Raw genomic sequence first — 14,044 nt, 5'->3', positions numbered from 1 at the left:
GCAGTCCGAAGCTCTGAACAAATGCCTTAAGTTGTATTTGCATTGCTTGACCTTTAATATGCCGAATCAGTGGTGCAAAGCCATTTGCTGGGCCGAATTCTGGTTCAACACATCATATCACGTCAATGCTGCTATGTCGCCTTTTAAGGCCCTTTTATGGTCATGACCCTCCAACTTTATGTTGTTATAGGGGATGTTCAACAGATCCTCCATATTTACAGGCTCAATTGATTCTAAGGGAAGAATCACTTATACAACTTCAAGACAACATACACAAGGCACAACAAACAATAAAGTTGTAGGCGGACAAGAAGCAAAGGCATGTTGAGTTCAAGATTGGGGATTTAGTTCTTGTGAAATTATAACCGTATTAGCAAGCATTTTGAAATTCTGGTATCAGATATGAGATGTCGAAGGTAATGTCACGACACTAATATCTGAACAATATAAACAGGATAAAAGATAAAGAACAATAGTACAAGTGACACAAGCAATTGTTAACCCAGTTCGGTGCAAACTCACCTACGTCTGGGGGCTACCAAGCCAGGAAGGAAATCCACTAAACATAATTAGTTCAAAGACTCTCAGTAAACAACCTCAAGTTACAGTCTTTTCACCTAATCTATACCCGTGTGACTTCTATCTAAGAACTCTTAGATAAGAGATCATACTCACTCCCCCTCAATCACAGCAGTGATGTAAAAACAAATATTACAAAGAAAGAAGACACTCTTCAAGAACACATACTTGATCTTGCTTAAAAGCTTCAGCCAAGTAAACACACACTCATGCTTCAAAGCTTAGAGTGGACAAATTACAACACAAAAGTCAGTCCAATTCAATCATCAACAGGATGAATGAATGGCTCACAATACACAAGCTCACACAAGACTAAAACCCTTATTCTCTCTCACTGTTTCGTTCGTTTTCTTGTGTGTTAAAACCAGGTTTTCCATGCCCTTTAAATAGACACTTTTGAATGGGCTTGGACATCATAAAACCCTAAATCTATTTTCCCTTCGTATCTTCTTAACAACTGATAATATCTTATTGGAAAATAAATCAATTTGGTTTTAATTACTGCTTGAATGGCGCGTTCAATCTCCACATCAATCACACACAAATTAGCATGAAAAGCGCAATCACAAAATACATAACATTCAGACTGAATGTTCTGTATACACATGTCTTGACATCGGGTCTGACATCTTAGCTAAATCCTGCACAACCATATTTAAACACCCTACAGGAACCTAATATCTCATGTCAAGACAACACTTGTGACAACTTGTGAAAACTCTAGGTTTTACCAAAATTGATGCCAACACATAGAACCAACAAACTCCCCCTTTGGAAAATTTTGGCTAAAACATACATCAGACCATTTGTTTCACAAGAGAATAATCACAGTATCAGTTCAGCAACAAAAGTAATAAAACACACATTACTAGCTAAGATAGCAACTAGTAAAGACATATTGAACACACATGCGCGTGTGCTCCACCTCCCCCTCCAACTAGCACTAGTCTGCTCAACACAGACAGAACATTTCTCCCTCTAACAACACCTGTAATAAACAGATTATCTCCAACATCATTTGTAACATCATCTTCAACATCATTTGTATATAGTATACTTCTCCCCCTTTTTAGCCAAAAGAGACCAAAGAGACAAAATAAATGTCTATTTAGTCAAACAAACAGAATGTCACACAGAATGTCAAAGCAGATTGTTAAGTGTTGCAGGTCCAAGAACATACACAGCTTTACACAAGCTGAGATAAAATCCATCAAACCAGAAAAATACATATTAAAGAAGCTGAACATAATTGCCAGAAAAAACAGACCAACCATCACATCACACCATCAGAAGAGTGGGGGACAACTTCAACAAAAAGCTAGTCGGAGGAGCTTGAGCTTGCATCTTCATCAGCATCAGAACCAGAACTGCCACTTGTTTCATCTTTAGTTTCAGACCTCTCACTCGAGGTTTGGGCTTCTGCTTCCTTGGTCTGTCCAATATTCTCCCTTTCAGCTTGCTCCAAGCTTGCAATCAGAGCCTTCAAAGCTTCTTTCCTGGCTGTTGCTACCCTTATTCTTGTATCCAATTATGTACAAGTTTCTTTCAGCTCAGCAATAAGACCACCTTTTGAGGCTGGCTTTTTCACAGCAGATGTCATGACAATGTCTTCGACATGACTGCCTTCAAACAATTTGTAGTGAACTGATATAGGAGCATTGCCTGGAATGACAAACAAGGGAATCACGTCTAAAATATCTTCATCAAGAAAGTCCATTGAAGGCGTTCTATCCTTGTGAGTAGGCTTAGGGGTTTGTGAACCAGATGCTGTTTGATGTTGTGACATCTTGTTGTTTTTGTGGAAAGGTTTCAGTTGCCCTAGCAGAGAAGTTTGAGGAATTCGTAGGAGGTTGGAAATGTTTGAGAAGAGGTTGCGTGTGAAAAGGTAATAGATGGAATTTCCAATACTAGGTGATGATTTACCATAAATGGGGCACTTTATTTTAAGTAAGCAGACAATAATTTTATTACCTTTTCCACTCCAAATTAATTTCTACAAATTCTCATAAATACAAATCCCTAATTTCCCTCTTAGAAATTCAAATTGATTTGCATCCAAGGCCTTTGTAAAAATATCAGCTAACTGCATTTCAGTAGCAACATGCTCTAGGGCTATAATTTTATCTTCCACTAGTTCTCTAATAAAATGATGACGGATATCAATATGTTTTGTCCTGCTGTGCTGAATAGGATTCTTAGAAATATTTATACAATGTCATGACATCTTGCGTGACATTGTATTCAGTCAGCATTTGTTTCATCCATACCAGTTGAGAACAACTACTTCCAACTGCTATGTATTCAGCTTCAGCAGTGGACAGAGACACACAATTTTGTTTCTTACTAAACCAAGATATTAAGTTGTTCCCCAAGAAGAAGCATCCTCCTAATGTGCTTTTCCTATCATCAGCACTTCCAACCCAATCAGCATCACATTATCCAGTCAGCACAGATCCAGATCCATGAGTGTACAACATCCCATAGTCACTGGTGCCATTGACATATTTCAGGATCCTTTTCACTTGGTTTATGTGGCTCACTTTTGGTTCAGCTTGATATCTAGCACATACATCTACAGCAAAATCAATGTCAGGTCTGCTTGCTGTGAGATATAGAAGACTCCCTATCATTCTTCTGTAGAGACTTTGATCTACACTAACACCATTTTCATCTTTAGAGACTTTCAGATGAGTAGGAGCAGGTGTCCTTTTGTGACTTGCATTCTCCATGCCAAACTTCTTAACAATGTTTTTGGAATATTTATTTTGAGATAGAAAGATAGAATCTTCCATCTGCTTGACTTGTAGCCCAAGAAAATAGGTCAGCTCTCCAACAAGGCTCATTTCAAATTCAGACTACATTTGTTTAACAAAATGTTCGACCATCTTATTTGACATCCCACCAAACACAATATCATCCACATATATCTGAGCCACCATGAGTTTTCCTCCTTCATTTTTGACAAATAAGGTCTTATCAATGCCTCCCTTTCTATATCCATTGTCAATGAGAAACACTGTGAGTCTATCATACCAAGCCCTAGGGGCTTGTTTCAGCCCATAAAGGGCTTTCCTCAACTTATACACATGTTTTGGAAGATTTGGGTCTGCAAACCCTTTAGGTTGTTCAACATACACTTCCTCATTTAAGTAACCATTCAAGAAGGCACGTTTTACATCCATTTGGAACAGTTTAAACTTCAGAATACATGTCACTCCAAGCAATAGTCTAATGGACTCCAGGAGAGCTACAGGGGAAAACGTTTCATCAAAGTCAACTCCTTCAACTTGAGTTTATCCTTGTGCTACCAATCTTGCTTTATATTTAGAAACCACCCCTTGTTCATCAGATTTATTCTTGTAAACCCACTTTGTTCCAATAACATTTATTCCTTCAGGTCTTGGAACCAGTTCCCATACTTCATTTCTCTTGAATTGGCCTAACTTTTCCTGCATGGCATTGATCCATAATTCATCAGTTAAGGCTTCTTTGACATTCCTGGGCTCAATCTTGGACACAAAACAACCATGTGAGATCACTTCCCTTGATCTAGTTGTGACCCCTATATTTGGGTCTCCTATAATGAGTCTTTAGGATGATCCTTCTGAATTCTGATAGAGGGTCCCTTATTAATTTTGTCAGCTTCAGGTTCAGCTTGAGTAGGTTCACTCTCATTACTTTTGTCTAGGAAATCAGCTGGGGCATCATTTAGAGATGTCTCAACATCGTTTGTGACATCAGTCTGTTGATCATCAACAACAACATTGATAGATTCCATCATTACTTTTGTTCTGGAATTAAAGAACCTAAATGCTCTGTTGTTTGTTGAGTAACCCAGAAATATCCCTTCGTCACTCTTTGGATCCATCTTCCTTCTTTGTTCATGAACAATCAGGATATAACATTTACTACCAAACACATGGAAGTATTTGACAATAGGTTTTCTTCCTTTCCAGACTTCATATAAAGTAGTTGGAGTCCCTTTATTCAAGGTTACTCTATTGTGAACATAGCAGGTTGTGTTCATAACTTCGGCCCAGAAGTGGTGGGGCAATTTCCTAGCATGAATCATAGCTCTGGAAGATTCTTGGAGAGTTCTATTTTCCTTTCTACCACATCATTTTGCTGAGGGGTAATGGGAGATGAGAACTCATGACTAATTACTTCAGATGAACAGAATCCAACAAATTTACTGTTCTCAAATTCTTTCCCATGATCACTTATGATTCTGATAACTTGACTTTCTTTTTCTCTTTGAAGTCTTAGGCAAAGATCTTTGAATACCTCAAATACATCAGATTTTTCCCTTATAAAATTTACCCAGGTGTATCTGGAGAAGTCATTCACCACCACATAAGCATACTTTTTCCCACCAAGACTTTCCACCTGCATAGGTCCCATCAAGTCCATGTGGAGAAGTTCCAGCACTCTGGATGTGGTGTCATGTTTGATCTTCTGATTGACATCTTTGTCTGCTTTCCAATCTGACACTCCCCACAAACTCTTCCTTCATCAATCTTTAAGTTTGGGATTCCTTTGACAGCTTCAACAGATATAATACTCTTCATTCCTTTAAGATGCAGATGGCCCAGTTTTTGATGCCATGACTTCACTTCTTCTTCTTTGGCTAGAGTACACATTGATGAATAACCAGTTTCTTGAGAACTCCGCATATGGCAGTTGTCCTTAGACCTAACTCCTTTCATGATCACTTCATTTTCTTTATTAGTAATCAGACATTCAGTTTTTGTGAAGTTTACATTTAGACCTTGGTCACACAGTTGACTGATGCTGATTAGGTTTGCAGTCAATCCTTTAACAAGTAGCACATTGTCAAGGTTAGGGACTCCAGGGTAGTTTAGCTTTCCAATCCCCTTGATTTCACCCTTTGCTCCATCACCAAAGGTTACATAGCTGGTGGCATGAGGATGAAGGTCAATTAGCAGGTTTTTGCTTCCAGTCATGTGTCTGGAGCATCCACTGTCAAAATACCAGTCTTCTTTGGCTGAAACTCTGAAGGAAGTGTGAGCTATCAGGTTAGTAGCACCAGTCCTAGGAACCCGCTATTTTTTGTTGACAGGGATGTGGTGTTTGGGTCTAGGTTGATGATGAGAATGACTAGGATAGCCATACAACTTAAAGCAGAATGGTTTTATGTGGCCAAATTTTCCACAGTAATGACATCTCCATCTTTGGTGTTTTCCTTTATATTGTCTTTCCTTATGATGTTGTGACACATGATGTGACATCTTTGGTTTTCTACCAGTGTGTTACCACGAAAAATCTCTAAGGCATGCTGAAAGCGTAATTAATGAAGGAGTCCTGTGAATGTGGGGGTTGTACCCCATCAAAGGATGAAGAGACGTTGGAAGCAAGCAAGAGTAGGAAAAACACAAATCAAAGGATTAAGCCGACAGGGGAAGTTGGCCTCGTCGACAGGCCATTTTGTCGACCAACGTAAGGTTTGTGACTTAAAGGATTATAGTCAAATATGAAGAAGACAGCATCGCCCTAACATTTGGGCGGGAGAAATTTGAAATTTAAAATAAACAGCAGTTTCAAAAGGAATAAGAGCGCCATAATGTGGAGCAGTTAGCAAGACATGGGTGCAGCGGTTGTGCAGATCGTGTGACATAACATCTGCTAGTTTCTAGGAGTTTAGCTTATGAGTAGTTCCTCTAGTTTAGTATAAATAGAGTGTCCCACAAGGGGCTCAGGGTGTTCACTTTGTACTAAAAATCACTTGTAAGAAAACTTCCCATTCCCAACGCGAGGAAGCAAGAGTTTTTTAGAGTGCTATGTACGTGAATCACCACATTTATTTCAATGCAACTTCCTTACTTTTCAATTGTTCCCGTTGAACATTTTATCTTAATTTCATTTACCTTTGAGTTATCATTTTACGTTGTCGTTTACGTTGTCGACACTGATTCTATTACGATAATAGAGTTTACCAAAAGCGTGTTCGTCGTATATCTCTTTTGAGTGTTAGAGTGTTGTCGGTCACGAGTAACCTATAGGCGATAACATTGTCTGAACCGTTCTTGTGGAAAAACCCTACGCTTGTTCAACACTTTGTCAGGAGCCGTTCCTCATAAAGTCATTTTGTCGAGTTGGACAAGCCTCACTTGCACTAGCACATGTCCTAGGATCAACTGGTCGATCCTGCCAGTAACCCTTTGTTTTAAAGCCTAGGGAGGACCAACGGTTGTTTACCATTTTCCACAGTAAACAAAATGGCACGCCCAGTGGGACTGTGCTAGAGCAGTTGCGAAATTGCATGAAACTTAGAAGTGGCAAACTATATAGTAAGCCACGAAATAGTGTGAAAATGTCAGAAACTAACACAGATGAAGTTCCACGAGGAACTTTATCCACCACGGAAACAGTAGTCTCACAGGTTTCCACTTTGCCACCGATGACAAGTGCAGCCTTAACTACGTCGACTACGGGTGCAGTTGGAACGTCAATTCCTCAGCCTCCACCGGGGGGTTCAGGATCAACGATAATGATGTTCAAACCATATGTGTCTCGCTTTGGCACCACAGATCCGCTTTATGGAATGTCGTATTCCTTAATGCCAGGATACCAGTCGACATCCAGTGCAACACTGTTTTCAGATACAAATCCTCCCTTGCAAGGATCAGCGCAAGGGGGCAACATGAGGAACACTAACCAGAACAGGACCATGCCGCTGTCGAACACTTCAGTAGCGGTGTTGAGACAACAAATGGATGACAGTAACCATGAATTGGTTAACATGTTGACCAACCAGATGGGCACAGTCTTCAATCCACTAATACAAGAATCTGCTGAAACAAATAGGCAGGTGGCGAACCAATTGACACGCTTGTGCAATTTTCTAGGGGTACCGGCTCGACAGATGACGCCAATGATTAGGCTGACTGTTCCTGTGCAGATAGAGATAGGGGCAGCGGAGGAGGAGACTGTCCACGAAGGACAAATCATTAGACCCCTTCAAAATCAAGGCGTCGAATCAGGAGTCGCAGGACGTAACCAGATGATAATGGTTAACCGACACCAAGATGCTGATCAAATTGTCGACCAACATCGACAAGAAGACCTGGCAGTGGAAAATAATTTGACAACTATTGTCGAAAGGATTATCGCTAGAAATGGCATGGGTGCTACATTGCAAAGGCCATTATACGCCTCCCCGTTAGCTGAATTTATTCTCCAAGTTGAGGCACCTAGGGGTATGAAAGTGCCTAAGTACACTAAATTTGGGGGAGAGTCTGGTGAATCGACAATAGAGCACGTCGCCAGATACTTAACAGAGTCAGGGGATCTAGCTCATAATGAATGTTTGAGAGTAAAAAACTTCCCCTCCTCTCTAACCAAGGCTGCCTTTACATGGTTTACTTCGTTGGCCCCAAGTTCAATTGATTCTTGGGCTAAATTAGGGAAGAAGTTCCATGAACAGTTTTACGAAGGACACTCCAAAATTAGTTTGGCAGAATTGTCTAGTATCAAAAGAAGGTTTGCTGAGAGCATCGACGATTATCTGAATCGTTTTAGGTCCTTAAAAGCTAGGTGTCTTACGCAAGTGCCAGAACATGAACTAGTTCAAATGGCCGCAAGAGGTTTAGATTATTCCATTAGGAAGAAGATAGATCCAACTTTTGTGAAAAGTATGTCACAACTGGCTGATAGAGTCCGACATCTAGAACGGCTAAGGCTAGAAAAAGTTAGGCACAATAAGTCTAAGAAAGAAAAGGTAGCGTTCGTCGAATACGACGCGACAGACCCAATATGTGAGACCGATTATGCTTCATCGACCGAATTAGATATCGACATGGCTGAACTAAAGCCAGGGTCCGCCTATGAGTGCCGATCATTGCTGCCTGCACAAGGAAGAAATCCTGTCGAACACAACCCAAAATTCCCTTTGAAAACTTATACTTTCGATGTGTCGAAGTGTGAGGAAATTTTTGACTTATTGGTCAAAGATGGGCAAATGGTGGTACCTCCTGGTACTAAAATGCCACCGTTAGAACAGAGACAGAAAAGAGGGTTTTGTAAATATCATAACTATCTTGGTCATAACACCTCTAATTGTCACCTTTTCAGGGATTTGGTTCAGAAAGCAATTCAAGAGAGCAGGCTGAAATTTGTTGGCCGCAAAATGAAGATCGACGTTGATCCTTTGCACCAGGAGGAGGCCCTGTTCGTGGAGCCGGTCGAGATCAACATGGTCGAGATCACCGAATACGATGAGGCCAACATGCTGGAGCAAACTGGGGAAAGCCCAGATATCGATATAACTGAAGTTTACCCAAGGGCTGATGAAGACTTGGTAGATTTTCTATATCGCTGCAAGAACAAGGGGTCACAAGTGTGTTTATGCCTAAGATATGGTGATGTCATTGACAAAATAGCGGCAGAGAATTTCCAGAAGCTGCAACTAGGTAAAAGCAAAAGGAATGTGCCGACCAGAGGTTACCAGAATGAAAGAGGCTCAAAAAAGGCTGTGGGAAATAACCAGACAAGGCCTAAAAGCTTCGTGCCGTCGGAAAGTGCTCCTAGAGGTACTTGGATCAAGCCTCAAGAAAGATAAGACACCCCACAAGGGGTTGCTGCTGCTGCTAGAGGAGGTCTAGAAATTAACTACAAGCGTGAATTTAAGTCTGAAAAGAGGACTCATGTCTCTGAAAACTATTTGGGAAAGAACCCCATGTCGAGGACTCAATGGAGACATTTTCAGAGGCGTAAACAGGCCGAAAGAGAAGCTGCAAGAGGCATGACCAACGAGGCGAATACTGGGAAGAAAATTGTTGTGAAAGTCGACACAACGGCGAAGGAATGGATAAGAGAGTACGTCCGTCGACCAACTGAAAAATGTTCTGATGAAGTGACTAATGACTTCAATTCAGAATCTGAAGCAAGTCTCGACATCCTGGTCAACGTGGTATCAATCCTACCACAAGAGTACAAGTGTGTGACTAAAGTCGAAGGGTCGGTGGAAAATGCTGACACTGAAGAAATGGCTTTGCACAAACCAAGATGTTATTTTGTGTTGAACGATGGCTCTGCTGAAAGCCAAGAGGCAGTGTTCGAAAGACCAACGATGAACATAAAAACCATTTGAAACCACTACTGATAAGGGCAAAAGTGGAAGGCGTAACTGTCAACAAAATTTTGGTCGATTGTGGTGTCACGGTCAACATCATGCCACACCATATTCTAAGGAAGATTGGCAAATATGATACCGACATCAGGTCTAATAACGTGGTCTTGTCGGACTATGAAGGAAAGACGAAAAGCACCATGGGAGTGATTATGGTGAATATCCCAGTGGGTTCGGTGACCAGACCGACACTATTCATGGTGATAGACACTAAACCAAGTTACAACTTGCTACTTGGCAGAGAGTGGCTACATGGCGTCGGAGTTGTACCATCTTCAGCACACCAAAGGCTGGTGATTTGGAGAGAGGATGGGGTGGCCGAAAATATCGAAGTCGTCCAAGGATACTTTATGGCCGACATGAATAATGTCGGCAAGAAGGAGTTTGAAAGAAAACTGGCCAACATCTCTCCTTGCTTCCCAGCTAAGGATGAATATGCTAATCTAAGTGAAGCTTTTGTCTCTCTAACTCTACATGAGACTCATGGCTTCATTTGGGATGTGGAACACCTAGATGATCCATCCTACACAGGTATCCGGCCGACAGGCTGGGGGGACATCACTGATGATGTCTGAATTAGAAGCGCTAAGAAAGATTTCGGCATACGTTGCCGAGAACAAAATAAAGTCAGCCTTAGAGGCTGAAGTAAACGTGGTTGCTAAAGCCTGTGCGTTACATAAAGAAGAACGTATAGATATTGGGCCAGAACCCCCAGATAGGCCAACTATGGCTAAAAGGAACATCGACATGCAGCATCTGGACTGCATTTATGACAATGAACCTTTAGGGTTTGAAAAAGACCCAAAGGCACCAGAGAAGATCCGACCAAAAGACCCCTTGGAAGAAGTCGACCTTGAGGAGAATGGCGATAAAAGGCCAACGTAAATAAGCGCTAACATCGATAAAGAACTAAAGTCTGAGGTAATATCCATACTTAAAGAATTTAGGGACTGTTTTGCTTGGGATTATAACGAAATGCCTGGTTTAAGTAGAGATTTGGTCGAGTTAAAGCTGCCAATAAAAGCTGGAAGAAAGCCAGTGAAGCAGACGCCCAGGCGTTTCGCCCCAGAAATCATGGCAAAGATAAAAACAAAAGTAGAAAAACTACTGAAAAGCAAGTTTATTCATACTGCAAGGTAAGTCGAATGGTTGGCCAATATTGTGCCAGTCATAAAGAAAAATGGGTCTTTAAGAGTATGCATTGATTTTAGAGATCTAAAAATTCTGCCACCCCAAAAGATGAATATGCCATGCCCGTGGCTGAAATGTTGGTCGATTCGGCCGCTGGTTTTGAATATTTAAGCATGTTGGATGGTTATGCTGGATATAACCAAATTTTCATTGCATAAGAAGACGTGTCGAAGACGGCGTTTCGATGTCCAGGAGCTTTAAGGACATATGAGTGGGTTGTCATGCTATTCGGTTTGAAGAATGCCGGAGCAACATACCAGAGGGTAATGAACTCAATGTTCCATGATTTCATTGAAGATTTCATGCAAGTCTATATTGATGATATTGTGATAAAATCCAATGGTCAACGTACTCACGTCGATCATCTTCGAAAGGCCTTTCTGAGGATGAGGAAATGTGGATTAAAAATGAATTCATTGAAGTGCGCTTTTTGTGTGCAAGCAGGCGACTTCCTTGGCTTTGTGGTGCATAAAAAGGGTATCGAAGTCAACCAAAGCAAAACAAAGGCTATTATGGATGTCAAGCCTCCGTAAAGGAATTGCAATCTTTTCTAGGAAAAATCAATTTCCTTAGAAGATTTATATCAAATCTAAGTGGCAGAACAAAAGCGTTTTCCCCATTACTTCGACTGAAGAACGAGGACTTCAAGTGGCAGGATGAACACCAAGAGGCTTTCGACAAAATCAAAGAGTATTTGACTAAGCCTCCAGTACTAGCCCCCCATGTTAGGCACAGGCCAATGAGGTTGTATATTGCAGCTTCAAATTCAACTATAGGAAGTATGTTAGTCCAAGAGGATGAAAAATGTGTCGAAAGACCAGTGTATTATCTTAGTCGAGTGCTTAATGATCCTGAAACTAGGTATAGTGATATAGAAAAACTATGTTTATGCCTGTATTTTTCCTGTATGAAACTAAAGCAATATATCAAGCCTGTTGATGTGTACGTATCTTCCCACTTTGATATTATAAAACACATGTTATCTAAACCAATTTTGCATAGTCGAATTGGGAAATGGGCTTTAGCGTTAACAGAATACTCCCTGACATACGTACCTTTGAAAGCAATGAAAGGGTAGGTAGTAGCGGATTTTCTTGTCGACCATTCAATGGTCGAAATGGCATAGAATTACGTAGATTTAGCACCATGGAGGCTATACTTCGACGGGTCAAGACATAAGCATGGATCTGGGATATGAGGAGTCATAATTTCTCCAGATGGAATTCCAGCAAAGTTCAAATACATAATCGAAGGAGTATGCACCAATAATGAAGCAGAATATGAGTCATTGATTATCAGACTTAAACTACTGCTAGAATTGGGGGCAAGGAATGTCGAAATTATGGGAGACTCAGAGTTAGTGATTAAACAAGCATCAAAGGAGTACAGGTGTGTTAAAGAAAATTTAATCATGTATTTTGTGGTCACTATCAGATTACTCAAGAGGTTTGAGCAAGTTAATCTCCAACACATTCCGCGACAAGAAAACCAAAGAGCAAATGATTTGGCGCAGGAGGCCTCAGGGTATAAAACATCGAAAGACCAGGATGAAGAGGTCCAAGAAAGAGACAAAGTACGAGCGACAGTGTTGTCACCGTCAGATCTGGCGATCGTGAAGTTGGGAGCAGTGGATAAAAATCATTTTGAAATTCTGGCTGTCGACGATGAAGGGGGAAGTGATTGGCGTAAATCGCTAGTTGATTACTTACGTAATCCCATGGGGTCGACAGATCGAAAGATAAAGTATAGGGCCCTTAGCTACGTATTGGTAAATGATGAATTATTCAAAAAGACAGTCGAAGGAGTGTTATTAAAATGCCTGGGAGAAAGTGAGGCATACGTGGCCGTGTCAAGCATACACAGCGGGGCGTGTGGGGCATATCAAGCAGGTTTGAAGATGAAATGGCTCTTGATGCGCTCAGGAGTTTATTGGCCTTCAATGCTGAAAGATTGCATTGAATTTGCTAAAGGTTGTCAAGAATGCCAATTGCATTGGGGCATACAGCATGTGCCTGCAAGCGAGCTACATACAATTGTGAAACCCTGGCCATTTCAAGGATGGGCTCTGGATGTTATAGGAGAAATAAAGCCAGCCTCGTCGAAACAACAAAGGTATGTGTTGGTCGGTATCGACTATTTCACAAAATGGGTTGAAGCCGTAGCATTAACAAATGTGAACCAAGAAGCTGTGATAGACTTTTTTCCAGAGTTACATCATTTGCAGATTTGGCATCCTAGAAACTATCACAACCGACCAGGGGTCAATTTTCACTGGTCAAAAAGTGCAAGAATTTGCAAAAGAAATGGGAATCAAATTACTGACCTCTACCCCCTATTACGCACAGGCGAATGGCCAAATCGAAGTTGCTAATTAGGTGATCATTAGCCTAATAAAGAAACACATAGGAAAGAAGCCAAGAAATTGGCATAAGACGTTAGACCAAGCTTTGTGGGCATATCGAACGTCCCCAAAAGAAGCAACTAGAACAACCCCATTTCGACTGGCTTATGGGCATGACGCAGTATTGCTAGTAGAAATTCAGGTTCAGGCGGTCAGAACCCAAAGGCAGTGTGAAATACCTTCTAAAGATTACTGGAGTATGATGATAGACGAAATAGTCGACGTAGATGAAGAAAGAATGTTAGCATTAGACTATCTACAAAGACAGAAAGAGAAAGTCGCCTGAGCCTACAATAAAAGGGTGAAAGGGAAAGTGTTTGCGGTTGACGATCTGGTTTGGAGGGTGATCCTGCCTATGGACAGAAATGATAGAGTTTTGGGTAAGTGGTCCCCAAATTGGGAAGGACCGTTTAAGGTTTTGCAGGCCTTTTCTAACAACGCCTACGAGGTCGAAGAGTTGGCACCAGACAGGCGGATTTTAAGGGTGAACGAAAAGTACTTGAAAAAATATAGGCCTCTCCTTCAAGAGGTCAAAATTTTGGCAAACTAAATATCGGTCAAAAGAATAAGGTTGGAGATAACTATGTTAGAAACCAGTTGCAAAGGCACAGAAAATAAATATATAGTGCTAAAGGTAAGAAAGATAACATTAATGTGGCAAGAAGCCATTGTTTAAACATTACAAAAAAAAAACTTGTACAATCAATAAAAGCTGTCAAATCTGG

This window comes from Lathyrus oleraceus, chromosome 4, assembly GCF_024323335.1.
Source record: "Lathyrus oleraceus cultivar Zhongwan6 chromosome 4, CAAS_Psat_ZW6_1.0, whole genome shotgun sequence".
In the NCBI taxonomy this organism is placed as follows: domain Eukaryota; kingdom Viridiplantae; phylum Streptophyta; class Magnoliopsida; order Fabales; family Fabaceae; genus Lathyrus; species Lathyrus oleraceus.
Note: the sequence above shows the minus strand (reverse complement) of the source record.